This window comes from Megachile rotundata, chromosome 8, assembly GCF_050947335.1.
Source record: "Megachile rotundata isolate GNS110a chromosome 8, iyMegRotu1, whole genome shotgun sequence".
Classification (NCBI taxonomy): Eukaryota; Metazoa; Arthropoda; class Insecta; order Hymenoptera; family Megachilidae; genus Megachile; species Megachile rotundata.
The window spans coordinates 4,608,122-4,614,121 of record NC_134990.1 but is presented as its reverse complement, the minus strand read 5'-3'; positions in this window follow the sequence as shown (position 1 = coordinate 4,614,121).

Genomic DNA, 6,000 nt, shown 5'->3' with positions numbered 1-6,000 from the left:
TTTGAAATTATGGTGTTCTTCAATTTGAATTTGGAAGAAAAAATTTCAACTTTAATAGTTTTCCTAAAAGAAAATTAACGTAATTGACTAAAATATGATTTAACGTTTATATAAATTTTGCAAAAATAATCACTTTGAAATGTACTATATTATACAATAATTTTTACAAAAGTAAAAGTACACTTTGACACGTAATAAACTTTATCCGTTTAAATTTTTTTACATTTTATACGGCAGCAGTATTTGAGATTTAAAAGTTCTGGAGAGAATATTTATCGAAGATCGTTTAATGATAGTAATTTTATATTCAACTAGCAGAATTGTCCGGAGTTACTCAGGCGTTTTAAATGCTAAACGTTTTCAGATTTTATGTAAGTACATAGGTAAAAGTCTTCTTTTGTCGAGACAGATATAACTTGATGTTACATATCGGAATAATTTATATAGGTAATTGAATTCTTTTATTCTTAATGTTCTTCAAATTGTAATATAATGGAATACAATTTTAAAATAAACTTCACGACATAATAATGCATTATTAATCGATAAGAAACTAAATTTCAATTAAGACAAAATTTAAATAGTGACAAGTGAAATTAAAAAATTCGCAAGCAAAATTCAAACCGTACAAATTAAATTTATATTGTTACAAATTTGAAATTTCTTGGGAAAGTTCTTTTGTACAATGCTTATTCAATGATATTTTCTTTTCTTTTCTTTTCGTATTACTTTCATTTATTTTTATAAGAATATCTAATTAATATTTTTAAGAATTTGCTCATGAGTTTTTCTGGCATACATTCCCTGCTTCTTTCGAAAATTTTGTTATACAATTTCAAATTAATTGACATGCATATCATACAAATATCATAGCTATACTTATAACAGAAACAGTTTTTCTGTGATGAATTAAAAAAAAGGATTAAAGTTGTGGCAAGTGATAGATCAATAAACATTGTTGCGTGAACAGCGCGGATTCGAGCACCCAGCACTATTCTGACCCAGTCACAACTTAATGAGCTCTGAGTCTGATTACAATTAATAGTCCGTGTTAAGTTGTTGATTCGTGTTATAAGTCGATTCGTTTCGTGTTATGAATGTTCGAGATACGTGTTAATTCTTGTCGTGTTATAAGTACGTTGTTCGAGATATTAGTAGATTCGATTCGTGTTTTAAATGTTTACTATTCGATATGTTATTGAGTTCTCTTCGTGATTTAGATAAATGTTATTCGAGATATTAATGAGTTTTGTTCTTTTCCGCAAAAGTAACTGTCGACTTTACCTCGGGATCGGTGATTTGGAAGGGGGTGTGTTTGTTCATTGGTCGTGATTTTTAAGAAGTTACCGCCTTCGTATAAGAAATGGTCACCCCTGGAAGTAGCCACGACCAAGGGGTGACGCACGAGGGATTCCGCGATTTGGGAAAAACCCGTAGCAGATAATAAGGTGAAAAAGCACTCTGACCCTGACTACGATAGTTGAAAATAACGGAATTGGGAATTAAACATGCTGGTCCCAAGCAATAAACTTGGGTTACCGACGCGAAAGTAATTTTGTCTACCGAAAAATGGTCAATGGCTTCATAAACTTATTGCCGGTACGGTCAGTTCGAAATCCTCGGTCTATTGCCTTTTACAATATGAAAAATAGTTGCATCGCACTCTGAGGCGATGCAACAAACATACTTTCTTATTATTCTGATTTTCTTTCTTATAATTCTGATTTCTGTGTCTCTAACAGATGATCAGCAAATGGACAAAATTTAAAAAATATTGAGTTTCTCTCTCTTCTATCCCGTAGCATACAGCAGTATTCAGTGTTGTGCAACATTAATTCAAACATGGTCACGTTTCATCTAAAAATTAAAGAATTTTGATTCATGATGCATTAACATTAAAATTTCCAAACTGATCAAATGATCGTTCCACAAATCTCTTTTTAGAACTAACACAACTACTTGAAGTGCTTTTCTTTAAATGTGCTGTGATTTTCATCAATACACAGAATTAATATCTGTATCACTTTATTTTCTGTCATTTGTTTATTTATTTTCCACTTCATTTTTAATTTCAAATTAAGTACATATTTAAAATTATTATAATATTAAATTCATTTAAGTAATATTTACCTTGCTGTAGTAAAAAATAAGCTGATTTTCCTTTTCATTCAATCAATTAATACCGGAAGTGTCGCGAAGAACCTCATTACCGAAGTAAATTATTAATTCCCCACAGAAGTTGATGGCACTTTGTTATTTGAAAATATAACTTTCGATGTTGTTAAATTGACAACTCGAATAACAACTGAGAACCGAGTTTGCTCATGAATTCTCTATCGTTTTTCTGAATTTCCAGTTGAAAGCATTTCAAGGCTGTCCTTCCCTTTAATGCAATTGCTTTGTTGTCGAACAGCTTTAAAATTAGAGCCGCTTCGGCGTTTAAAGCTCATGATTTTGCAATTAGGAACAGTAATTAAGTGATTATTGCAGAAGGAAAAGAATCCGATCAAAGTCAAATAACGAACTTCCAAGTAATTGCGTTCAATCTTCGTTAATTTTTAACGCGTTAAACTTCACTTTGTTTCTACCCTGCGTTCTTTACGTTTTGGTTTATCTGTCATACGATATACACGGTGCTTTATTTACACGATTTCGCTTTTACACGGATTTTAAAATAACGGATTTACTAAAACCTGTAATAGCAGACATTTTAACAATACCAACCTGTATTTTTGATTTTTTGGCGTGAAATTTTTATCGTGAGAATTTTGACACTTTTGTGATTAAAGTGAAACACTATTCAATTTGAATTATATTTACTGGTGATTATACTAATTGACGATAATTTCGATTTAGATGGTTTTCTAGGGAACCTTGACTGTAAGTTTATTGATAAATTAATTAGTTCAATTTATACGTAATGTACAGTTAAGAGATATTTAGCGATTTGTCAGGATTTAAAAATTTGACGATTTTGTGGTTTGAGGATTCATAGATATGTGAATCTAGAAATTTCCGAGTTTAGGAATTTGCAAGTCCGGAGATGTGTGATCCTATTAAGGAATCTCGGAATTTAAAGGAATAATTATTTGAGGATCTAGATAATAAATCTGTGGGAGTCTGAAAATTTAGGAACCAAGTTTAATAATTCTGAAATTTGCAATTCGAAAAATTGTAAAATAAAATTTACAAATTTGGAGATGTGATATAATCTAAATGTAGTATGATTTAAATTCAAAGTTGCATATGTGAAAAGGTGTCAAAAGACGCCTCTTGGTGATAATCAAAACATCGATAAGTATTAAAAATGACAATTAACTAATTTGATAAAATTTATTATTTTTGGAATCGTAATTCGTTACAGGAAGTATAGAACACAAAATGAAAATTGCCAGGTAATCACAATACTTCATTTCAGTGAATGAAAGTCAATATTAAATTATGAATTAATATTAACTGAAAATTCATTAGATTGTTAACAACTCATTTACGTTCATTCTAACAGTAGTTTGGGATTGCCGGCAATAAAACGAAATAGACCGTAAATTTTAACAAATACAGTTCCGAAAAAGATCGAGGGAAAAGGGAGCAACTATCGAGGTCACCATAACATTTTATCGTAGTTCGATCCGGTAGGCTCTCAGCAGGGCTGAAGTTGCACAGCTTCGAAATGAATTTGTCACCTACAACGAGCGTTTTCGAGCTTTCAAACACGTAAACGCCGTATACCGTTGAGGGGAAATTCCATTTCGTTGAAATGCATACTCGATCCCTTGTGCTGGAACCCTTTTCATTTTTGCAGTTCGTGGCTTCGAATTTGTCGGTTTTTGATGCCTCCTGAAAGGTTTACTCTTCTAACGTGCCGAAACAGCGGCTAAAAACGCGATGAAACATCCTTTATGCTCAAAGAGATTGCTCGTTTGAACTGCACCGGAGTTGCAGTTACTTTCGATAGCGAAAATCAAGTGCATTCAGCATTAAGTGGTAACGCGAACATGAATCATTCTCAAAGGATCAGAACATAAAGCTTACATCGTCTGGCGGTTATACCATGGGAAGGAGATGGTGAGAAGGATAGGATTCGTCAGTCAAGTCTACTTTGTGTTGGCAGAGTATGTCTTATGGTGTTTCAGCGTTAATACCTGCATTGAAATCGCGACGGAAGCTGTTTGAAACTGTTTTAACACGCTGCTATATTCCATAATTCTCTGTCAAGGCGTAACTAATACCCTACTAATTGCTTCATCAATCGTTCAAAACAGCCTTTCATACTAGAACTAGTATATTCTAGGAAGTGATACCAATTCGCGTTTTTAATAGATTGACATGGTCAATTAAAACTCAAGTCTGTATGAACACGAATTTTTATCAGAAAATAACAAAACAAAATCTTATAAATTTAATATGAAATAAAAGTAAACCTATTGTAGTATTAATTTTCTTCATTCTTTCATTTTACATTCTAATACAGAAAACTTTATTATTTTTTCAACACTTTGCACATTCTCACCACTTGATCCAATCCGACAACTCGAGAACTGACCGAGAAATGAAGTGTTAGTTGTATTATGTTTATTTCCAAGTAACAGTTATGAAAATAAGGAACCAAAATATTATTTCAAAATAGAAATTTGTTATTTTATTTTCAAACAAAAATTGTGAAGATTTAATAAAGATTAGATGCTACTATTACGTGCGTTCTCTTGTGGCAAATATTGAAATTACGCCTGGTGCAATTTAATGGAGAACTACGTAACGAAAGTTTTTTGTTGGCGATACTAGTATTTATAATAGCCAGCAGAGTAGCTGGGGTTTGCACAATCTGCATTATTCGACGGGCCACATTAATTATTCGTTTATTTTGAACTTTGTCGAACTCAGCTAACTATTGTAAGCAATTGGAAAAGAAATTTGGCGATATATGTGTTTGACAAAGATGCAGTAAAAATAAATTAAATTTTTTATAGTTGAAGGTATTACGTTGGTCTGAGCTATAGTTACATTGGAGAAAAGCTTCAAACGCGTAACACCTCACTAACTGGGAAGGTATTAATTAATTCTTTAATCCGTAAAATGTTCCACTTGTAATTTCATTAAAATATTGCAATTGAAATATGTTTGACGTAAGAAGGAACCTGATAAGGCAGATTACTTTATTCGAGTTTCACTTTGACATAAAACAGTAGAATGGTAATACTTAATTTATGCATTTATGAGTTTATGTATGCTCATGAAATATAGATGTTTAACACTAAAAGTACCAAACCTGTCATTTGATCTCTTCAGAATTCTTTTATTTTAAATTGTAAAATTTATTAAAATGCTTTTCTTGAAACCTGTGGTGATATGTATCGTTTGTTCACTTATTTTTCTATTTTACTTTTAATTTCTTCTTCTTTACAAAACTTTGCCACCATATAGGGAACATTTAAGTGAACATTTGTACACCATTTAGGGAGAAGACGACTAATTGTTTTAACGACTAATTATTAAGATATTAATAATTCAAGTTAATCTTTAAATTCTCAAGTACAGAGTGACATGTACAGGCTATTAATTACACAGGTGACTCCTGCATGAACTATTGATGACATGTACAATCTATTAATTACACAGTTACAGATCGTAAGGTCTATGGTTCAAATACCAGTTGTCTCTTTGTTTTTAATTTAAATATTGTATTACGTTACAGTATCATTATTAAAGTTGCAAAAAGTTATGCTACCACTGCATGTTAGTAGCTTATTATGTTATACTTTCTATAATATTCAAATTATTGTTTTCATTCATTGCATACATTAACATCGTAAATTATAAAATTGCATAATTATAAGCACTGACTTTATATATTCCTTTCACAACTTTTAATACTTTTCAATAATTTCGAATTTAATTATATCTAACCATATTAATGTAAGGAATAGCGGGAACAAAAGTAACTTTTTTGCATTTCGTTATTTACCTGAAAATATAGGAAAACATATTTGTATGTGAAATTTA